Consider the following 23,510-nt stretch of genomic DNA (forward strand, 5'->3'; position numbering starts at 1 on the left):
CCCTCATTGCACAGATGAGGAAACCCAAGGGCAGGGCAGGGCATGGCAGGGACTTCCAAAGCCAGACCCCACGAAACACAGGTCTCAGTGATGGCCCACTCTAGATAAGCATGAGAAATACATGAGGTTAGTTTGAACTGCTTCAGAGGAGGGGTGGCCCTCTGGTTTCTAAAACCTCCAAAGGGGATGAGGGAAATGAACCCTGAGTCCTAGATCTCATTCTGCTCCACCAGGGTCTCATGGTTCTCTGGCTGTTCCCAGATGGTGCCAAGCTTGTTCCAACCTTGGGTGTTTGCACGTGCTGTTCCCTCTCCTTGAACTCCCTTCCCTCAGATATGCACCTGGCTCTCTCCCTCAGTTTCTTCACGTGCCTGCTTAAATTTTACCTCATCAGTGAGGCCTTCCCTGATCACTCCTTCTCCCTCTTGCCCTACTTTACATTTCTCCTTAAATGTAAGTTCCTTAAAGGCAGGGATTTTAGTACTGAACTGCCATCTCCATGGGATCTAGAACAGTGTCCGGTGCATATGAGGCACTAAGTATCTACGGAATGCATGAATACATTGATAAAATTGGGAACCCCATACTCAGTATGTAGCATGTCACTAAGTGTCACAAGAGGGGAAGGCAGATGGGTGGGCACTGCCTGGACCCTGCAGCCACAGAGGCACCCAAGTTTACTTCTGGACCCACAGGCTGTCCAGGGCTCCTGGGCCTGTGACAAGGACAGGGAGGGCTGGACATCACGTACAGTCAGAAACTCCCCCACCTTTCGGTCAGGTCCAAGATGCTGGCAGCTGCTCCCCTGCTGATCAGGCCATAGATGGAGCCTCTACCCATAGGTGCTTAAGAAATGCATGTGAAATGCACAAACAAATGAACGAATGAACAACTAATGCATGTAGGGCTTACACCTGCACTTTTAGAAGGCTTGTGTCAGCACTAACACAGCATACCATTCCAATACGGGGCTGGGAGGCAGTGTGACTGAGTAATTCCATTTCTAGGAACCTGCTGTCAGGATATATTCAGACACGAAAAAAAGTTTTAGTCGCAGAGATTTTCCTCCCAGCAACATTTATAACACTGAAAATTACAAACAAAAAAGCTACTTGCCAACTTCAGAGGGCCAGTTAAGTAAGCCACAAAACAGCCACAGGATGTCTGGGTGATCAGAATATTAAGAGGCTTATTATAAAGTTGTATCTACAAGATAACCGCAACTAATTAAAACAAAGGAATCTGGAAGACAAAACCCCACACGTGTTAGTTTTTCTATTCTTTCGACTTTTCTGTTATTTTTTATATTTTCTATGATAAGCAATGATGAGTTAGAAGAAAGTCAAACTGATCGAATTTTTTTTTGTTTTAAATACTGTCACCTAATGCTTTATTGGTGCCAGGGTGTTAAACTGTTTAAATCTCCGTCCCCAGACTCTCTGCTGCCTCCTGTCCCATTTCTGCATCCCCAACTCTGCTTCCTCTTCCTGGATCCCCTCCCACTACCCACTGTCCGCCCTGCCCTACCACCTCTGCCATGCTCCGGCCTTGTAATCCATACCTGGACCCACTCCTCCCCCAGAAACCAGCTCCAGCGCTGGGCTGCCTCCTGCACTTCCCAGATCTATGGCTTTGGACCAGTTTCTGAACCTCTCTGAGATTCCATTTCCTCCTCAGGAAAATGAAACTGACATTAACCCTCAGGGTCCTCCTCAGCACTCACAGGTGCTAAGGCTGTGGGCTGCTCTAGACACTGCCCTGCATTGGAGCCCTATCTGCTGCTTCTACTCAGCCTTGGGAAGAGCTGCTATCGGTGCCCTAATGCACAGGGAGAAAAGTCTTGATCCCCAGTCTGCATATATCTGGGCACCTGTCCTCTCCTGAAGGCAGCAGAGGAAAAGTAGGTTTTCTCTTGGCTCCCAGATCAACATGATAGTTTCTTGGTTGAAACTGCCATTCCCCCGTGGAGCCCTCCACTCTTTCAGAGAACTCACGGCCCAGCCCTCACTCCTCAGAGCTGATGCCCAATATGCGAGTCCCCTTTAGACTACGTTCCTGGCAATTTCACCAAAGGCCTGGCTAATGCCGTAGTTCGGCCTCCTGTCCACAGCGACAGGCTCCAGTGCCCCGGTTCGGTGCTGGGCTCTCCTGCTCCCTTTTGATCACAGGCTTTACTCATTCTTCCTTCAAAACCTGCATCCACCCCTCTCTCTAACACAGGCTGTGAGGCAGGTGCTGGGGGACGAGGTTAAGAGGCTGTCTCAGGTCCTAGCTCTCTGGGAACTCACAAACCAATCAGAGAGAGGGAGATGCACAAATCACAGCTTTCCATGTGGGGAGTGCTAAGACAGAGGACCTTCTAGGGTGTGACCATGGCTCAGCCTCTGGCAGAAAGCGATGCCTCCTATCCTAAGGAGGATATAACTGTGAAGCCAGACTGTGAGGGATGTGATATCAAGCAACAAAATCAAATCACTCCATATGTCTCCCAAAGCTCTTACTGGACTTTTACAATCAGTCTTCATCATCACCCACAATCTGATTCCAGTGGAACCCAACGGACCCCCGACGCCTGGATACACCTGCCCATTTGAGGTGTCTCCAAGCAGCCAGGCAGAAAGCTGGGTATACTTTAAGCTGTGTATGTTTTTTCTCTACCTTCTCCTCCACGAGGCTCCCCAACATTAATCATGTTCTGGATGAATGCTGCTCAAAGTGCAATCTCTGGACCAGTGGCTTCAGCATCACTGAGTGCCTGTTAGAAACGCAGAGTCTCAGGCCCCACACCTGACCTACAGAATCTGAATCATTTTGCATAAAGTGTGACAGGCTGTGCTCTCCATCCCAATTCCAACTTCCTCCTTTTCACTCTGTCGCCAGCTGCCATCTTTTGATGCCTTCAACATCTACGCAGTGAACTAACGCCAACCTCTGGAGTGTCCACCTCAGGCAAAATTACCTGAGCTCCACCCTGCCCTGGGTGGTACACACCAACCACAGCTCTCTCCACCTCAAGCTGTGGACACAGGTTCAACGGCAGTCCCTCTGTCCAGATAGCTGAGCCAGTACTGCCCGAGTACTTAGCATGCTGCTCTGTCACCACGGGATCATCACACGACCTTGTGAGGTGGAGACACCACTGGCATTCCAGTGTGGAGAGGCGGAGGCCGAGACTCAGGAGGCTCGAGCAGGGCCCTGGAGTGAGCGACTGGGGGCCCGGTGACGGTCCCAGGCTCACCACCTGTGCTGAGAGCTAACACTGAGCAAGGCAGCCTGGCAGAGCCACCTCTGTGGAAGCTTGGAGGTGAGGACGGACATCTGAATCTGAATTGAGGAACAACCCCTTGGGTGGGAGCTAGAACTGAGGGGCAAAAGTCACGGAGGACACATGGGAGAAGAGGCAGAGACCAGATCCTGAAAAACTCTTCAGTGGTGGACTGAGGTGCCTGCACTTCAGAGGCGACAGGAGGGTAGTGAGGTTTCTGGAGCAGGCTGGTCAAAGTCATCAGCACCCTTGTTTGATATCCATCCCATTCCCTCACCCCACATTTACCTGGGACTTGCTTCTCTGACCCTCCTGTTGTGGCAAGATCCTGATTCTCCCAGGTGCACATGGCTCTACCTCCTGCCCACTCATCCTCACGCAATGCTCAGCCCTCTGTGACCCCCCATCCTGCACTAGGACAAAGCCTGGCTCCCAGGCATGCCTACCAGTGGTTTCCCCAGCTGGTTCCTCAATAGCAAAGCCTTATCAAGCATCATATAAGGCCAGGTGCGGCAGCTCACACCTGTAATCCCAGCACTTTGGGAGGCCAAAGTGGATGGATTACTTGAGTCCAGGAGTGCAAGACTAGCCTGGGTAACATGGTGAGACACCATCTCTACTAAAAATACAGAAAGTAGCCAGGCGTGGTGATGTGCATCTGTAATCCCAGCTACTTGGGAGGCTGAGGTGGGCAGATTGCTTGAACCTGGGAGATGGAGGTTGCAGTGAGCCATGATGGCACCACTGCATTCTAGCTTGGGTGATAGAGTGAGACTCTGTCTTTAAAAAACTAAAAAATAAAAATAAAAAGAGTCATATAAGATCCAGCCCCCAGATGCTCACCCTCTTCTATGACTGGCAGCACCTTTCCCAGGAGAGCTCCCCTTCCCCGCCCAGTCTTCCCTGCTGGAATCATCAGTTTCCACACTCATTTCCTCCTATGGAAACCAGACTCTTTTCCTTCCCCTTCCACCACCCATCCTGAGAAGACTGAGTAAGGGAGAGTCTCTGTCCTGGAGCAGCTCACGAGAGGGAACCCCTTTGCAGTGTGTTCCCCTTTAAAGGAAAAACATTCTCAAGACTTATCCCTGACCCCCATACACCCATGTACCTGGACCTATTTAGTAACACTGAAGAAAACTGAAGCCTTTCCCGGTCTTCGAAAATTCTTTCAATAGCAACTAACCACTGCAACAGCAAATCTAAGTTTACGATTGAAAACATTTAAGGTTAATTTTACATACAACAGAAAACATTACAATTACAACACAAAACTCAGAAATTCTTGCACTATGAACAGAGTGAAGACAGGTCTGCAGGACTCTGTGAAACACAGATCTCCCCTAGAGTCCAGTCACTCAACATGTGGTGGCTTACAGACCCCATCCTGGCACCACTTGCGAGAGTGCTGGAAAGGCAGAGTATAGGGCCCAGCCCAGACCTGCTGAGTATGTATTTGCATTTTAACACGAAAGCTTGTGAAGCCCTGGCTTACAGCGTACATTTTGCGGGGTTGGAGAAAAGACGGGGAAAAGCAAGGCCAGATGGAGCCCGCACAGAATGAGGTGATCTTCTGTGCTTTTTAAGGGAACGTTTTTCTGGTAGCTGTGTGAAGGAGGTACAGGCGCAAGAGGCCTATTTGTGACAGTAAGCAAAAGAGGCAAATGGGAGAAGCGAGCGAACTCAGTTCGGGTGGAGTGGAAAAGAGGAGTGGGCTGAAGAAGGGATTTCTGAGGTGTGGGGGACAAGTGAAGAGTGACCTTGGGTTTCTAAGCAGGAAGACTATGTGGAGAGGGCATTTTTAAGAAAGAAGGTGATGAGCTTTGTTCCAGAAACACAGAGGAGGGGCCTTGGGGGCACTCACGAGGAGTTGTGCAGATGTGATATACACAGGATTGGAAATGCCCAGTGATATGGTTTGGCTGTGTCCCCACACAAATCTCACTAAGCTGTAGTTCCCATGATCCTCACGTGTCATGGGAGGGACCAGGTGGGAGGTAATTGAATGACCCGGGCAGTTACCCCCATGCTGTTGTTCTTGTGATAGTTCTCACCAGATCTGATGGTTTTATAAGGGGCTTTTCCCCCTTTTCCTCTGCACTTCTCCTTGCTGCCGCCGTGTGAAGGTCGTCGTGTTTGCTTCCCCTTCCGCCATGATTGTAAGTTTCCCAAGGCCTCCCCAGCCCTGCGGAACTGTGAGTCAATTAAACTCCTTTTCTTTACAAATTACGCAGTCTCGGGTATGTCTTTATTAGCAGCGTGAGAATGGACTAATATACCCAGAGATGATCAGGCTGGAGACACAGACCTCTGAGCCCCTGCTGATAGAACCAGCTGAGTTCACCTGAAAAGGCCTGCAGGACAGTAAGAGCAGAGGATAAAGGGAACAGGCAGCAGAGGAAGAGCCAAGGTGGGCTGGAAGGTAGGAGGGAAGAGGAGCATCACAGAAGCCCTGGAACAGAGAGGAATTTCTCTCTGACCAAATGGGCTGAGATATGAGAACCTGCCTCTGGTCTTAACAAGTGAGCAGTCCCTGGCCATTGTGGCAAGAGCAGGGAGGGCCCATTTGGCCACAAAGCGCAGAGCATATTATCTAAAAGTGTCATGAAACCCTGGGCAGCGGACCTCAAAGGGCAGTCCCTGGCTTCCAAACGAGTGGCATCACCAGAGAGCTTTTTAGAAATGCAAAACTTCCGGCCTCACCAGAGGCTCTGATTCAGACCAAGAGAATCACACGCTCTGGGGGTGGGGCCTAACAGCCTCTTTTAACCAGCCTTCCAGCCTTCCAGGTAATTCTGATGTGCTATAGTTTGAGAAACACCACTACATGATATGGAAATTCAATGGAAGGTATATATCATCTTTTCTATATGAAAACAAAAAGAAAGATAGCCTAGCAACTTCTACATAGAGAAACTCAGTAAGAAATGCCTAACCGCTTCAATGCCAATACAACTTATTTCTATCGCCAGAGAAATGCCAAAAGGTATTAACAAAATAATTAAAAATACATGGCCCATCTGATAAACTTCCTTGGATGAGATGTAGAAAACACACCCAAGATCTGGGGGCTGGAAATTCTGAGACATGGGTACCATTCCTGCTCTGCTATTGACTATGTGCCCTTGAGTATGTTACATCCCGTGCAGAGCCTCGGTTTCTCCATCCACAAAAGAGGGAGCGGAAAAGGCTTTTCTAAGGTCCCTTCCAGTTCTGACACTGTGTGACATGCTCTTCCTGTAAAAAGCGACCCCAAACTAAATGCTTTTAAGCAGCTGTGTGGGGTCGGAGGGAGGAGGGAAGTACTTATTTTTTTTCTTTTTCAGAGATGGAGTCTCGCTCTTTCACCCAGGCTGGAGTGAAGTGGCATGATCTGGCTCACTGCAACCTCCGCCCCCACACCCCGGGTTCAAGTGATTCTCCTGTCAGCCTCCCAAGTAGCTGGGACTACAGGCGCCCACCAGCACTAATTTTTTGTATTTTTAGTAGAGGCGGGGTTTTGCCATGTTGGCCAGTCTGGTCTCGAACTCCTGACCTCAGCTGATCCACCTGCCTCGGCCTCCCAAAGTGCTAGGATTACAGGCATGAGCCACCGCACCCGGCTGAAAGTACATTTTTAAGCAGTAAAATCTAATAACACAGTTAACCAGAAAATCTTTCCAACATTCAGCAGTACTAGTATCTTGCATTCTAAGAACTGGAACATTCCTTTACTAACTGGCTTTTCCATTAAAGCTGCTGATGCCTAGAGTAATAAAAACATGACTGCACTGGGCAGTGTTCTTAAAGTTCACATGACTGGGATGCTTCCCAGAAAACAGCCCCATTATCTTCACATTTTCATCCTATAATAATTTGTAATCCACGAAGGTAAGGTTTGTATTTTCTTCTAGGCAGAAAATAAGTTAAAGAACCAGATTCTATGGATCCCACAGCCTGACTCCTTGACCGAGAGTCTGGGCACTTGGTATTACAAATCTAGGCTTCCTGATAAATGGCCCTGTAGTGACCTTGTTACTGTGATCCCTAGATGCTGGTTTCCTGCCTGGTTTCTCTGCATCCAAGTCCCTGTCTGCACCTACTGTTCATCCAGTGCCCATCCTCTTGTGCCTGGGTCCCCAATGCCACCTGCTTCCTTGCCTTTGCCAAAGGTCAGTGACTTAGTCATGATCTCAGAACTAGGGCTGGAACAGGGATGTGGGCGTTGGTGCAGGAAGAAGAAGTGGAAGTGTGAGCACTAGAGGAAAGAAGATAAAGTCTAGGGTGACTCCTGCCTCCTGCCCTTCTTTGCTTTGCTTACACACCCTGGTTCTTAAATTCTATTAGAAATTGGTCAGTAGGAAGCACAGCTGGCTTCTTCATCTCCCTGTCCATCTATCATAAACTCTGTCCCTGCTCCTCCCTCCAGCCTGGGTATGCGAGTGAGGTCCCAGACTCTGCCAGTCCTAGTGGCAGGAAGGTATCATAGGGAGGTGAGGGCTGACAAAAGGCCGGTGTGGCAGGCACAAAGCTAGGGAGTGGCATCCCACTGGAGGTGGGACCACAGAGGTGTGGAGAGCAAAGCCACAAACATCAGGCCTGCAGGCCACGCAGAGATTAGTTTTGTCTTTATCCAGTTGGAAGATTCCTAGTGCTAGAGGGTTTTCTATGCTGGCCCACCCTGCACTGATCTCAACCTCGAAGTCACTCTTAAATAGGGTGACCACACGTCCGGATTTACCTAGGGCAGTCCCGGCTGAGGCCCATCAGTCAGGTGCAATTATTAACAGCACCCCTTTTCATTCTCAGATTGTTCTGGTTGGGATGATAAATTCTAGCTGCACTATTCTTGGGGTCCTAGGCCTGTGAAGTCAGAGCTGAAGTTAGAGAAGGCTACCCAAGATTAGCAGGGACCCCCAACCTGATGAGTCTCACGCCTCATCAGACGTTCCATTTGCCTCTCCAGTATCCCTGCCAAACCACCATCTGGCTTCTGCTTATATACCTGCAAGGGCAGCAAGCTTACTATCTTCTCAGGAAGCCTCTCTTTTTGGGGGAAAGCTTTGTTATAAAAACAGCAGGATTCAAACCTGTATACAGTATGACTGCAGCTAAATAACAACATCCAGGCCGGGCGCGGTGGCTCAAGCCTGTAATCCCAGCACTTCGGGAGGCCGAGACAGGCGGATCATGAGGTCAGGAGATCGAGATCATCCTGGCTAACATGGTGAAACCCCATCTCTACTAAAAAATATAAAAAACGAGCCGGGTGTGGTGGCGGGCGCCTTTAGTCCCAGCTACTCGGGAGGCTGAGGCAGGAGAACAGCGTAAACCCGGGAGGCGGAGCTTGCAGTGAGCTGAGATCCAGCCACTGCACTCCAGCCTGGGCAACAGAGCGAGACTCCGTCTCAAAAAAAAAAAAAAAAAAAAAAACAAAAAATTAGCCAGGTGTGGTGGTGGACACCTGTAATCTCAGTTACTCGGGAGGCTGAGGCAGGAGAATCACTTGAACCCAGGAGGCAGAGGTTGCAGTGAGCTGAGATCGTGCCACTGCACTGTAGCCTGGGTGACAGAGCGAGACTCCATCTCAAAAAAAAAAAAAAAAAAATCACTTAGCAGTAAAATGTTTGGGGGTGGAAGAAAGCAGAAAACCTGCTGACTTTTCCCCTTGCACCTCCTTCCATCTTTCCTTCTCCTCGTTCAACAAATACTTACTGAGTGCATTTGACGGTCCAGACACTGTGTTTGGCATTGGCACTGGGGACAAAATGGTGAGTTAAAACAGACTCAATGTGAGGGGCATTCTACAAAATAATTGGCTTGTACTTTCCAAAAATGTCAAGGTCCAGCTGGGCACAGTGGCTCACGCCTGCACTCCTAGCACTTTGGGAGGCCGAGGTGGGAGGATTACCTGAGGTCAGGAGTTTGAGACCAGCCTGAACAACATGGAGAAACCCTGTCTTTACTAAAAATACAAAAAAGTAGCCAGGCGTAGTGGTGCATGCCTGTAATCCCAGCTACTCAGGAGGCTGAGGCAGGAGAATCGCTTGAACCTAGGAGTCAGATGCTGCAGTGAGCTGTGATCGCGCCACTGCACTCCAGCCTGGAGACAGCGAGACTCCATCTTGGAAAAATGACGACAAAAAAAGTCAAGGTCCTGAAGGACAAAGAACAGTTGGGGAACTGTCTTAGTTTAAAGGAAACTAACGAGACATGACAACCGTATGCAACCCATTTATAAGAGCTGTTTGTTTGTTTGTTTTTGGCTATAAAAAAAGGACATCACTAAGACAACTGGCAAAACTTAACATCTAGGCCAGGCGTGGTGGCTCAGGCCTGTAATCCCAGCACTTTGGGAGGCTGAGACAGGCGGATCACTTGAGGTCAGGAGTTCGAGACCAGCATCCAACATGGTGAAACCCCCGTCACTACAAAAAATACAAACATTAGCCAGGCATGGTGGCACACACCTGTAATTCCAGCTACTTGGGAGGCTGAGACAGGAGAATTGCTTGAACCCAGGAAGTAGAGGTTGCAGTGAACCGAGATCACACCACCACACTCTAGCCTGGGTGGCAGAGTGAGGATGACTCTCAAAAAAAAAAAAAAAAAAAAAAAAAAAAAAAAAAAAAAAAAAAAAAACACAGTATATAAAGCTTAAGGTTCGTCGGCCGGGCGCGGTGGCTCAAGCCTGTAATCCCAGCACTTTGGGAGGCCGAGGCGGGCGGATCACGAGGTCAGGAGATCGAGACCATCCTGGCTAACACGGTGAAACCCCGTCTCTACTAAAAACTACAAAAAACTAGCCGGGCGAGGTAGCGGCACCTGTAGTCCCAGCTACCCGGGAGGCTGAGGCAGGAGAATGGCGTGAACCCGGGAGGCGGAGCCTGCAGTGAGCTGAGATCCAGCCACAGCACTCCAGCCCGGGTGACAGAGCGAGACTCCGTCTCAAAAAAAAAAAAAAAACTTAAGGTTCATAGATTAGGTAAACGATGTTGTATCAATATTAATTTATTGATTCTAAAATTTGTAGTTATGGAATATCATTGCTTTTAGGAAATAAATGTAGGGGGAAAGGAGGCATCAATAAATAATCCTCAAATGGTTCAGGAAAGATATATATACAAAGGGATAGAATAAAATGGTAATGTTTGGGGAATCTGGGTGAAGAGTTTATGGGACTTCTTTGATTTATTCTTGCAATTTTCCTACGGGTCTGAATTGGATCAAAATAAATCATTAAAAGAAAAAAAAATAAAACTTAGAAAAATTTTTTTAAAAAAAGAGACCTTGCCTTCACACAGCTTATAGTGTAGCTGGGAGACAGGTACTAATACAAATAATTACACTAATTAACTGTAAAATTGCCACTAGGAAAAGTGCTATAATAGAGAGAGATCTGGTGGCATGAACATTTATAGCAACAATTTAACTCAAGTCAGGAAGGTGAGCAAAGGTTCTGCAATCATGGAGCTGAGACACACAGGATGAAGTAATCAGTGGGGAGGGGGAGAAGGTCCCAAGCTCTCGCAGTCCCTGCAGCAGGAAGGAGCACAGTGAGGTGAGGGCTGGAAAGAGCGTGAAGATAGGGCCTGCAGGAGATGCCGAGAGATCAGCTTTGTCTTCATTTTGAGAGAAATAGGTGTGTATGGAAGACTCCTTTGTCCGTGGAGTAGAGAATCCACTGGAAGTGGGAGAGGGCATGTGCAGATCGCAGCAGTGCTGAGAGTGGACCAGCTGCTTTCATGAGAAGCATCGTGCATAATTTTTCTTGTGTTCCCTGACACTTTTATTTTCCACAAGAACTATGTATGCATTTGATTACCAGAACAGGGGAGGGGACTGGGGGGAACCAGTGGGAAAGACTGAGCTCAGGAGGCTAACCTCCCCTCCCCAGGCCCAATAGTGGCTGGTAGTCAAAAGACAGCTGATGGAGCTGGTTGCTGCCTCCCTCACTGAGAACCTCTGGGCTAGCCCTTGAGCTGATGTGGCTGAGGGAGGTGGCACGCATGGGCCAGGTCTCCAACCCTACTCCTACGCCAGGGGCCCCTCATCAGCACAGTGTTCAGACAGCCATGGCCCCTGCACAGTCCTGCATGATTCCTCTTGGAACATCCCTTCAGTCCTGAGAACCAGGACCTGTGGTCCTGGCTGGGGAGGGACCCTCACTCACCCACAATGACTCAGCACTGAATACAGATCAAAGTGCTTGTCTGGAGGGTCAGGGGTCTGACCACAAAGCGAGGAAGCCCTTTTCTATGCCAAGTTTTGCCTTAGTTGGTTTTCCACATTAGCTCATTCACGACAGTCAACTTAAAGGGAATAGGTGCCATTATGATTCTCATTTTACAGGGTGGAAGTTGATTACACAGTTGGGTCATTATTGTCATGTCTAACTAAATCAGAGTTGAGAGGCCAGGGGAAAAATACTCAGGGCACATAACATTGCTCCAAAAATATAATTCTCTGCAAGCCTGGCTGCTAAAACTGCCTGTTATAACCTAAAATCAGTTTTATTTAATAACTACTGAAACAAATTGCTGTGATTCTAAGTCTAGTTTTATCTACAACCGTCATGCAACAATCAGAGCTTGCCAGCTCCCGAAGAGCTTCTCTAGTGCCAATGGACATTTTTTCAAAACAATATGTAACATTTCTCATTCTAATAAAACTCCCAACCTTCTCTTTGTTTTCCAAACCAAAGACCAGGTCTGTATCGATTTCCCAAATTATTATTCTTACTTCACAAGCAAAATGTTTTAAATTTAGAGAAATATCTGTTTTTATATTTTATTTGACTTTGACAACAGATAATTTGTCTAGGCACAGACTTGGGTTCAAATGTTGGCTGCAGCCAGGCACAGTGGTTCATGCCTGTGATTCTAGCACTGTGAGAGGCCGAGGCAGGAAGATCAGCTGAGCCCGGGAATTCAAGACCAGCCTGGCAACATGGCGAGACTCTGTCTCTATATTTAAAAAACAAACAAAAACCACAAAAAGACAAATCTCGGCTGCACTGCTTACAAACACTGTGCCCTCTGTTGGTTACTTCATCTTTCTGAGCCTCACTTTTCTCACCCCATCTGTAAAATGGGGCTGGAAGGAATCAGTAAGATTTTGAGGCTAAAAAGCACTGTTTGTTCCCTATTAGGGCTCAGAACAAAAAATTCACTTCACTCTACACTGCTTAAACATTTACTAAAAGCTTGTGTATCCTAACAGTAAATCATGGGACCTGAATTTTCCAGGACTATCCCAATTTCAAATCCTCTGTCCTAACTTTCCACATAAACCATCAAAATGTTTCAAAAATTCCACTCTCTCAGTATCCAAACACTTCTCAGGCCTCCTCTTGCACAAAGCAGTGGCACACACATTCTTTTTTCACACTACAGATCCCACTCTTTGGTTCAGAAAATGCAGTCAGCAGAGTCCTGCCGGCCCCCTAAAGGAAAAGGGGTCAGTGCTCCATTGCAACTCAGACTGGGCTATTTCCCGGCACATCTATATAAAGGCAGCCAAGACAGCCCATGCCACAATCAGAGCATCACCCACAGAGGAACATACACTGGGCAGAGGAGTTCAGCCCCCACCTACTTGTACCTGAGAGGCAGCCTGGCCACAGGGCTGCTGTGAAGATTAAATGAATTGAGTTAATATTTGGAGAGCACTCACAACAGTGTGTAGCAACCAATAAGTACAGATTAGTGCTGATAACTAAAACCAGAGGCATCCCTACAGAGGTTATTCCTGCCTCAAAGACAACACAGTGACATTGCTCCCATCCAGGTGAAAACAAGGAGAATCAAGGAGAATAGGCACTTAGCCTTGGCTGGGTGAGGCCTGGCCCACCCAGAGATAAGGCAGACCCTAACCACAGCAGGTGGGTTCTGCACTAGTGAACACCAAGAGGCTGGACTTGCCTGGGTGCGGCGGCTCACGCCTGTAATCGCCACACTTTGGGAGGCCAAGGCAGGAGGACTGTTTGAGCTCAGGAGTTCGAGACCAGCTTGGGCAACATAGTAAGACTTTGTCTCCACAAAAAATAAAAAATTAGCTGGATGTGGTGGCACATGCCTGTGGTCCCAGGGGCGAGGTACAAGGAGGACTGCTTGAGCCATGATCAGGCCACTGCACTCCAGCCCGATGACAGAGACCTTGTCTCAAAAAACAAAAAAGACCAGGCTGTACTTGGAGAAGAGTCACCATGCCTACGATCCACAAAGTCTCTTCATGCCTTTGCCCCTGCTGTTTTGCCTGCCCCAAATGCCATCTTGTTCCTAACTTTGAGGCTTAATTCAAATTATGCCTTGAAGTTAGAACTTTTCCCCATGATTAGAACTACTCCCCACAGTGTCTCCTGATGCCCATGGGAATGAATGGCTGCATCCTCTGGTGTCTCCTGCATCTAGTTTATCCTTTTAAAGCACTTACAGGACCATGGACAAATGGATGGAGACACACATACACACACACACAAACGTCACTGTCTTCCCAAACACACCATGAAGGCAGGGGTTCAGTGTTCACCTCTGTAGCCCTATAGCCTAATACATGGTAGAGACTCTATAAATGTCTCAATTTGCTGTTAAATCTGTGCTCACACCTGGTCTTGGAATAATAAGTTAACCTGGGGGCAGTGGGAAGTTTCAGGTGCACACACAAGCAGAAGCTCTGGAGATAGAAGATTTCTGGGTCTTAGAACCCATTACCAAATCAGTTTTCAGCCAGGGGCTTACCAAGTATTTCTCAGGTCCTCGGCCAGAGGAAAGAAGACACCTATAAGATCAGGCTCTGAGGTCACCCGGATCCAGCCAAGAGCAGTGTGGACACTGACCTGGTCACCTCCTGTCTCTATTAGAGTTGGTACAAAGAGGTGATGCTTGGGTAGGCTATCCCTCCCCCACCAGCTCTTCCAGGCCAGGGTATGTGCTGGGTGTCTTCAGCTTTCCAGCTTCTACAACAGATCTTGGGAAAAGATAAAGAGGCATTGTCCCTGCTTTCCAGGACTGCAGTGCTGGAAGGTGAGCTCTCCTGGGGAAAGATGTAGGGACCACAAATTGCTGGTCTCTTCTCAACCACCACAAACCCTGAGGGTTGGGGAAAGGCAGGGTGCCATGCCTTCTCACTCCCTCCCATCTGAGCCCTTCTGGTAGGTTATGCCTATCCTAGAAAATGTTGTCTCTTGCATGCCTGGACCTGTAGTTCAGAAGGTCAAAATTGGTCCCTCTTGCTCCTGGCCCCACTCTATCACCTTTGCCAGCTCAGTTTCCTTATCTGCAAGGTGGGGACCGGGGTGGGGTTTGGCAGCAACAAACTCCACTGTGTATGAAACCTTCTAGTTCACAGCCAACAAAGCGTTGGTCTCCATTCTCTAAAGCCAGTTACCACCTTGGAACCCCAATTTCTTCCAGGGATAAGATTTGTCTCTGACCTTGCCTCCCTAACCAGGTTTCTGAGACTTGAATGAGAATGCTTAAAACTACCAGAGTATCTTCTGTATGATAAAAGATGAATCGAGGGCTCAGAGACATGACTGATGATATGGTATGGGATCCTGAATCTGCTTCCATGGTACCTTGGGCTTTTTCTACTGCCCCAAGCTGTCTGAGGGCCCACCACCTGTCTGGCCTGACCAGGGCCTGCCCTTTCCTGCAGGGAAGTGGATGCAGGCACCCTGGATTCTCTGGGGTCCAACCCACATTCCCACCCAGCACTACATCTGCCATATAGAAGTTCAATAAATGCCTCAGCTACTCTGAAATGCCTTCAGTAACTTGTCCTTTTACATTCCCCAGCTAATGTCTAATTTGCATATGAGTCCTTTTCAGGAGATAGCAAATCACCAGAGACAACGCAGGATCAATACAGAGTATTAGGCACGTTCTATTCTACTCTAATTCTCTGCAAATTGGTATTCCATTAACTGCATGTGGGATTTATGGGAGCTCGCTATAAACTAGAATATTTAACTAGAATGGCCTACTCTGTCAGATAATAGCTTACTGTTGTTAATTTTCAACTAGTCAATCTCAAAAAAGTTTCCAACTTCCAATATACTTCACATCTTGATTTAAACATCCGGAAAGTCATCCATATCAAAGCCTCCATACAACAAAGTGGCAGGCAGCTTGATGCAGAAGAAAAAGACCTGTCCTTGGAACCAGGAGACTTGGGTTACACATCCCAGCTCCCCAGCTCTACCACATACTGTGTAACTGGCTGCTCAGAGCCTCAATGTCCTCATCTGTAAAATGAGAGTGACACCAGCCTCACAAGAGTTGTAAAGATTAAATGAGATAATACAGGTGAATGTACTCTGTAAGTTCTACAAGGCTATGCAAAGGTTAGTTATTACAAAAGCACAAGATGAATTTATCAAACAACTCGGGCTAATGACAGAAAACAAGAATTAAACTGGTGTTTCTAAAGGGGTGAGGGGGTGGCATTTTGCTCCCTAGGGGACATCTGACAATACTGGAGGCATTTTTGGTTGGAACAACTGGGAGACAGAAATTGCTACTGCAATCTACAGACCAGGGATGCTTCTAAATCCTACAATGCCCACGACACAAAGAATTATCAAACCCCAAATGTCAATAGTGCAAGGCTGAGAAACCCTGATCTAAATAATCACTTAAAGTTGGATTTGGGAGCTTTTTAGAACAGAAATCTTCCTAAGCAGGCTTTACTTTCTTCCATCATCTGCTTAAACATTTGCAAGATGGATCATCTTACAAAACAGCTCTTTTGTAAGTGAAGCCAAACTGCCAACTTCTGGAGTTTCTGAATGTATAAAACTGCTTTTAAAGGAGATGCTCTCTGATTACAATTTGGCTAAATTGCTTTTCCGAAGGCCTTGACTTCGGCAGAAGTTCTCCTGGGCACAGAGACAGGGTCTGTCACTCCACCAGTAGGCCCTGAAGATGGTTTCCTAATTCTAATTTCCTGCTGAAATGAGAGCCACGAGGGTCTCTAAACGAATTAAATTCACATCACGCCAACTGCTTGCTAGCTTTGTGCCGGGCACGGTGCCAAACACCTCCACATAATTTATCCCACTTAAGCCACTCAACAACCCAGCGAGGTGGGCATTATTACCAGCTGTTTGCAAGAGAGGAAACTGAGGACCAGCGAGGTTAAACAACTTGCCCAAGGTCACTCGCTGGCCAAAGGGGAATCCAACTTGAACGGAGGTCTCCAGTTTCCAAGTCACAAGCTCTTTCCACCAGCTCGGAAAACCCAGGTGTCAAGTTGTCTCAACTTCCCATGAATTTTTAAGGCAACGGCAACTTCTCAGTAAGTTTAGGTAGCTGAAAATGGGAATTTCCGGGGGGTTGGGCACTCTCACATACACTCCCCCCTCTGCAGCTGTCTCACCGCAGGTACCTGATAAATCATTCCATATCGCCCGCGGAACGGGGAGGATTTATTGGCGCTGGAGTTTCGTGCCAGGCCCAGGAAATGCCATCTTTGAAAGCCGAGAGGCGGATTCACCCTGGGAGCCAAGCGCTGGCCGCCGCGCTTGGCTGGCTCCCCGCGCGCTGTGCGCCCCCTCGGAGCCCCAAGCCGGGGTCGCGGCGGCTTGGGGTCCTCCGGGGGTGCCGGTGGCACGGGCTCTGCGGGTTGCGCCCGCCCCTGCCCAGCCGGAGCGCACGCCCACGCTCCGGCGCCGCGTCCCGGCCGCCAGCCCGCCCGCCAGCCCGGCGGAGCCCCACCCGGCGCCCCGCCCGCGCCCTCCTGCCCTGGCCCCGCCAGGTGAGCGCGGCGGGGCGCCCCCTCCCCGCCCCGACGTGGTGCGGGGACCCGGTGCCGCCGCACCCACCAGCCCGCCCGCGCGTCCGCCGCGCGCCCCAGGACGGGTGGGGGCGGGGTAGCGCCGAGCGCGACCCCGGCCCCCGGCCGCCCCGCGCCCTGCCCCCGGCCCGCTGGGGTCGCACTGGCCAGTACCTGCAGCATCCGGGGGCGCGGAGCGCCCAGGTAGGTCGCGCGTGCGGGCGGCGCGGAAGCTCGCTCGCGGCGCGACCTGGCCGCCGTCTGAGCATGCCCAGTGCCGCCCGCGGGCGGTTCCCGCCGGCCTGGCTGGCCGCGACGGGCCCGCGCGCCGAGCGGGGGGCGGGCGTCCGGGCTGGCCTGCGGTGTTCTCCCGCCCCCGCCCCGGGCTGGCGCGCCCCGACGCATCTCCTAGGGCCACCGGGGCTCTCCGCCGAGCTCCGGGCAGGCCCTGAGTTCCCTCACGCATGCATGCAGCCATTCGTTCCACAACCATGACTGGGCACCTACTGTGTGCCAGGCCCTCAGTGATTTCATGCCTAGGGAAGGCAAGCAGTCGGCGCCCAAAGAAACTTTGAAACGAGGAGTCTTGCAGGACGGGTGCGCGGTTGAGCTGAGGTCCCGCTGACTTCCAGTCCAGTGCTCGTCCCGCAGCACTAGTAAGCTTCCCTGGTTAAACCTCCCCAAGGCTCGTGGGACCCCTACCTGATCCGTGCTCCTGCTTCCCACTTCCACCTCATCTCACACCTGCCTTCCTGCGGATCCTAGAGCACCTTTCTGTCCATCAAACTCTGGAACTTCACCAGCCTCAGGACATTGGCGCGCGCCTTTCCCTCTGTGGGACGTTCTTGCCCAGCTTTTCACGTGGCCGGCGCCTTCTCATTGTACATAGGTCCCCTCCTCAGAGAGGCCTTTCCTGACCACCTTCCTCGATTAGCCCTCTGCTCCTGGCCACTCCATGTACTTTATTTTCTTCATAGTATTTAACACGATTTATCCATTATCAGCAAATATTTATTGAGCACCTATTCTGGTTCTTCTCGCGTGGTGAACAAATAGACAAAAATTCTGTCCCCCAGTGGAGTTTGGGGAAAGAGGGACTGGTAACAGATAAACAGCAAATTAGCCAACTGTGCATTATATTAGAAAGTGATAAGTTCTAAGAGGAAAATGAGCAGGGTCAGGAGGTTTGGGGGTGGAGGTAAGTAGTGAATTTTCAGTGAAGCGGTCGGATAGGGCCCTTGAGCTGATGGGCAGTCTGATCGGGTGACACTGAGAAGGTGATAGTAGTATTTCAGCCACGCAGATACGCGGGGAAGAGCATTCCTGGCAGAGGGAACAGCCAGTGCAAAGACCCAAAAGGGCACCGGACCGCTTAGGGAACAGCAGGGAGGCAGAGGAGCAGATGAGGTCTGTCACTTTGGCTTTTCCTCCGATTCGTTTAATTCTCATGTTGTATTTCACTCCTGAATGTCAGCTTTGGGGCTGTAGCTCTGCTTGTCTTTACTGCAGTGACCCCCCTGCGACACCGTCTGGCACACAGTAGGCGCTCAAACACTACTTGTTGAATATGTGAACGAAGGGATGCAGAGATGGCTGGAACTCTCCAGTGGGGCCTGGGTGCCAGGTCCTGGGGGCGGTCGTTCCAGGGATAGACTGAGGCCCCGGCAAACCCTAGAAGCTCATTTCGGTCCTTGTCTCCGAGCCGCATGTCCCGGGATAACGCCGCTGCAGCGGGTGCCGCCCGGGCGTCGCGTCGGGGGGATTTCCGACGGAGCCCAAGACCAGGGTCAGGACAGCCCGCGCCCCGCCCGGCCTCGAGTCGCCAGCAAAACCTGGAGCCGCTCAGCACCATTCGGACCGGCGGGGAGCGCACTGGGCATGCTCGGAGCCGGGCGGGGCTGGAGCCCCCCCGGAAGGAGGAGCCCCCTGGAGGGGCAGGCGACGCCCCCCGCAGAGCTCCACCCAGCGCCCCGGGGCTCAGCGGGTGGCATTCTCTGTGCTTTCCCCGCTGCCTCATCCTTTCTGTGCTTCAACCATTGTGAATACCTACGCTTCAATCTGGGCCCCAAGTGGAAGTTGAATGAAATAAGGAACGTAAACGTGTTTAGACCACCTTAAAGATCCATTTCTTGAGTGCCTACCTAAATCAACCGTCATCCTCATGCCAGTTTGCCAACTGCTGAGATGAAGAAAACGAGGTCAACGGAGGATGTGTGAATTTTCAAAGTTGTCTTAATTTGCTGACCCCTAGACTGAACGCCCTTTTCTTTTCTCACAGCTGACCAGCCGTTAGCTTAAACGATGCCCTCAAATTTGAGCTAGAAACATGCTTACACCTAAAGGAAAGACGTAAATATTTTTAATATCATGCATTTTAAATCACCATAACAGAAGCAGGAACAAAATGAAAGAATACTCCCCAAATTGGAAACAAAGTACTCAACAATAGAGGGATGATTAATTAGGTTATGGTATATTAGTTGAAATAATAACTATCTTATACTAAGTTAAAAAGACCATGTTGCAACAGGGAAAACTTAGGGTACAATGTTAATTGAGAAAAAAAATGCAGAAAACAGGTCGGGTAAGGTGGTTCATGCCTGTAATCCTAGCACTTTGGGAGATCCAGGTGAGACGGTAGCTTGAGCCCAAGAGTTCAGGACCAGCCTGGGCAACAATAGAAAGACCCTATCTTTACAAAACAAACAAACAAAAAAACTTATCCAGGTGTGGTGGCATGCACCTGTGGCCTCAGCTACATGGGAGGCTGAGGTGGGAGGATCTCTTGAGCCCAGAAGGTCAAGGCTGCAGTGAGTTGTGATGGCACCGTTTGTACTTCAGCCTGTGTGACAGAGCGAGACTCTGTCTCAACAACAACAACAAAGCTAGAAACACAAATAGATTGTGTAAACATGGCGTTGACACATTCACCAACACTAGAAGGAAATATGGGAAAATATAACTAGTCATTTTTTTGAAGTAGTAAGGTTGGTTTTTTTAAAGTTTATTAATGTTGCAATGACTTGTTTGCAATAATAAGCATTTAAAAGATCAAATTAGGCTGGGCGCAGTGGCACACGCCTGTAATCCCAGCACTTTGGGAGGCCGAGGCGGGCGGAGCACGATGTCAGGAGATCGAGACCACGGTGAAACCCCGTCTCCACTAAAAATACAAAAAATTAGCCGGGCGCGGCCGTGGGCCCCTGTAGTCCCAGCTACTTGGGAGGCTAAGGCAGGAGAATGGCGTGAACCCGGGAGGCGGAGCTTGCAGTGAGCCGAGATCGCGCCACTGCACTCCAGCCTGGGCCTGGGCGACAGAGCAAGACTCCCTCTCAAAAAAAAAAAAAAAAAAAAAAAAAAAAAAAAATCAAATTAAAAATTCTTGTTTTGTATATATCTAGTTATAATAACTGCTATTATCAAGCTCAAGTATGATGAATATTTTATATATATTCTCTCTTTAATCCTTACCATCACTCTACAGAGTGAGTGTTTTAGCTCAGTTTTACAGAACAGAAAACAATCTAGGGGCTGTTCACAACTGGTAAGAGGGTGAGGATTTGAACACAAGTCAGTCTGATCTCAAAGCCAGGGTGTTAGGTTTTAGGACACACTACCTCTGTGTAGTAGATTACCATGTATTGACGATAAGAGAAGCCATGTCATTTCATTTTGTGGCTTTTTTGCCTTATTTTCTCTACCCTTTGATGTGTTTGTAGGCTACAGATTACCTTTAGATGTTCTAGTCTCCTGTTACTGTTTTATTCTTGGGGCCAAAATGTTAAAGTCCATCCTTTTAAGCTGTTGCACCTGGAGTGACATAAGGTTATTATTACCAATGACAGTTGATCTTATGTCATAAGCTCCCAAACCTTACGTAAATGGGGCTTTTGAATGGACACATAATCTTCTTCGTCTATCGTTGAACCCAGCCAAGTGTAGAGCGAATTAAGGCCCAGTTGGGAATAGAGCTGTACTCAATCCCAGATCAGCTGGTCCAGAGAGGACCCACATAGATTACCGTCTCTGGGCAATCACGTTGGAGGCAGGATCACAACATGATGGAACTACCTGGTCCATGGACTCCTCAGGGACTTTTCTGTGATGAAATGACAGAGAGTTGACAGTCCTGATGATGTTTGCTGAGAGAAAGCCAGGACCCTAACAGCAGCCCTCCTCCTGCAAAGCTCAATAATATAGTCAGCTCTCTCTATTAGTGCCGGTAGACTGTACCTGGCTCAAAAATCCAGAAACCATGAAAAACAATAACAACAACAAAGAAAACAAAAAACATCATTTTAATGGAGAGTAAGATACACTACAAACTGAATATACATCACAGGTAATGGACTATATTCGTACAAGAGGAACAAGAGATGAACATCTAAACATAGTTATTAGTAGCGTTCCCAGAAGCTGCCACCAGGGCAGAAAATCTGGTGCCAGGCACCATATGCAGGCAATTGGCTAAGGGAATTTATAGGAAGAGTTTCCTGGAAGAATCACTGAGGACTGTCATTTTTATCAAGACTTAGGAAGTCTGCCCTACTTGTACTGCTCCAGTGATTACAAAGCACGGCTCTGAGCTGAGATGCTAATAGTCATCAATTATTTGTGCTGTTAATGCAAGCTTATGAAGAGCCCAATAATCCATAAATACATGGGCAAATGGTGCTGTTAGAATGACATGAAAAGAATATGATGTAAAATACACATGGTGTGGTATGTGGGAATTAAGTAGTTGAACTATAAATTGCCAGGCAGGGTGCAGTGGCTCACACCGGTAATCCCCACACTTTGTGAGGCTGAGGTGGGAGGATTGCTTGAGACAGGAGTTCAAGACCAGTCTGGGCAATGTAGCGAGACCCTGTCTCCACAAATAAGAAAGAAATTAGCTGGGTGTGGTGGCACCCATGTGTGGTCCCAGCTACTTGGGAGGCTTAGGTGGGAGGATCACTTGAGTCAGGGCAGTTGAGGCTGCAGTGAGTCACAATTGTGCCACTGCACTCCAACCTAGACAACAGAGCAAGACTCTGTCTCAAATAAATAAATACAAAATTGCCATTTTATGGGTCAAAATGTTTGAACATTGACAACTTCCTGTATTTCAACTTAATGCATACACATAGAACAAAAACTAGAAAAACTGCACCAAAATATTATTGATAGTGTGTCTGAGTATTGCATTTATGTGCAGAGAGGCAAGCTACAGAAGTTATCTTTTACAAAGTAGGTGAATTTCAAGTCTTTGGGCATCTATTTTTTTGTACGTCTTTATAGTTCTCTAAATCTTATGTATGTTTCTTTCATAATCTGGAAAAATGAAACAAATTCAAAAGTTGGCTAGCTAAAGAAAATGATGTAAAGAGAGGGAAAATGGCTACTTCAGAATTGCACAAAAAAAGTGAGAGGCTCCTTTCATGGAGGGTGAAGCCCACCCTGCCTACCGACAAGGAAGAGTCACCAGGTGTGGCGAATGACAGCAAGATGTTTATTTCTGGCCCAGGAGCGAGAGGGTGGTCAGCCAGGAGCATGCTAGGGAAGTGTTAGTCAAATTCAGGACACCTCATCCCCTGAGCCTGTGATCTGAGCCTCCTGGACTCGATGGAACTCACTTTGAGAAACACAAACATTTCAGTCTAATGTTTTATCCATTGAAAAATGTCTTTCTCCGCTGGGAGAGGTGGCTCATGCTTGTAATCCCAGCACTTTGGGATTCTGAGGCAGGCAGATCACCTGAGGTCAGGAGTTTGAGAACGCCTGGCCAACATGGTGAAACCCGGTCTCTACTGAAAAAAAATACAAAAATTAGCCAGGTGTGGTGGCACATGCCTGTAATCCCAGCTACTCGGGAGGCTGAGGCAGGAGAATCGCTTGAACCTGGGAGGCGGAGGTTACGGTGAGCCAAGATCGCACCACTGACTGCACTCTAGCCTGGGTAACAGAGTGAGACTCCATCTCAAAAAAAAAAAAAGTCTTTCCTCTGCAAATTATCACTGTAAAAGAGGAGTTTTGTCTGTAAAACTGATAAATTTAGTATGAGTACAGGAGCAGTAATGAAGGGATTGTTGTCAATTAGACATTGGAAAATTCATTCATTAAATATTTATTATGTACCTGCGATGTATCAGGCACTACTCTAAGTGCTTGGGAGACATCTGTGAACACAACAAAAATATCCCTGCTCTCATGGAGCATACGGTCTAATAGAGCAAGCTACAAGGAACAATAAACATCATAAATAAATGAATTGTAAAAAGAGCAGGGTAAGTGTAGTAGGGAGAGGGATGGTGGGCAGAGAGTTATAATTTTAAATAGGATTGAGAAACAATCTCTTAAGCAAACACTTAAGCAAAGACCTGAAGGAGATGTGGGTGTTATTCTTGCCAGTATCTGGGGGAAGAATCTTCTGGTCAGAGAGAATAGGCTGGGTGGTAACCAGGCCCTTGAGGGAGCCTCTCTAGATTAAAGAAGCTGGTAGGCAAAGGAG

General features: G+C 48.5%; 1 protein-coding gene across 4 annotated transcripts in view; it reads right to left on the reverse strand.

Annotated features, from left to right (window-relative positions):
• The window catches only part of PTPN3 (protein tyrosine phosphatase non-receptor type 3), a 121,226-nt gene extending 103,937 nt beyond the window's left edge, over window positions 1-17,289 (reverse strand). For 2 of the 4 annotated variants that reach the window (XM_030919135.1, XM_030919134.1), the window contains exon 1: window positions 17,195-17,286. The gene's annotated coding sequence lies outside the window, so the exon portion shown is untranslated. Of the gene's footprint in view, window positions 1-17,194 lie in introns of all 4 variants that reach the window. The other 2 variants (XM_030919136.1, XM_030919137.1) reach the window with 2 other exon arrangements.
• Window positions 17,290-23,510: the final 6,221 nt, after the last annotated feature.

This window comes from Rhinopithecus roxellana, chromosome 16 (assembly GCF_007565055.1).
Source record: "Rhinopithecus roxellana isolate Shanxi Qingling chromosome 16, ASM756505v1, whole genome shotgun sequence".
Taxonomy (NCBI): Eukaryota; Metazoa; Chordata; class Mammalia; order Primates; family Cercopithecidae; genus Rhinopithecus; species Rhinopithecus roxellana.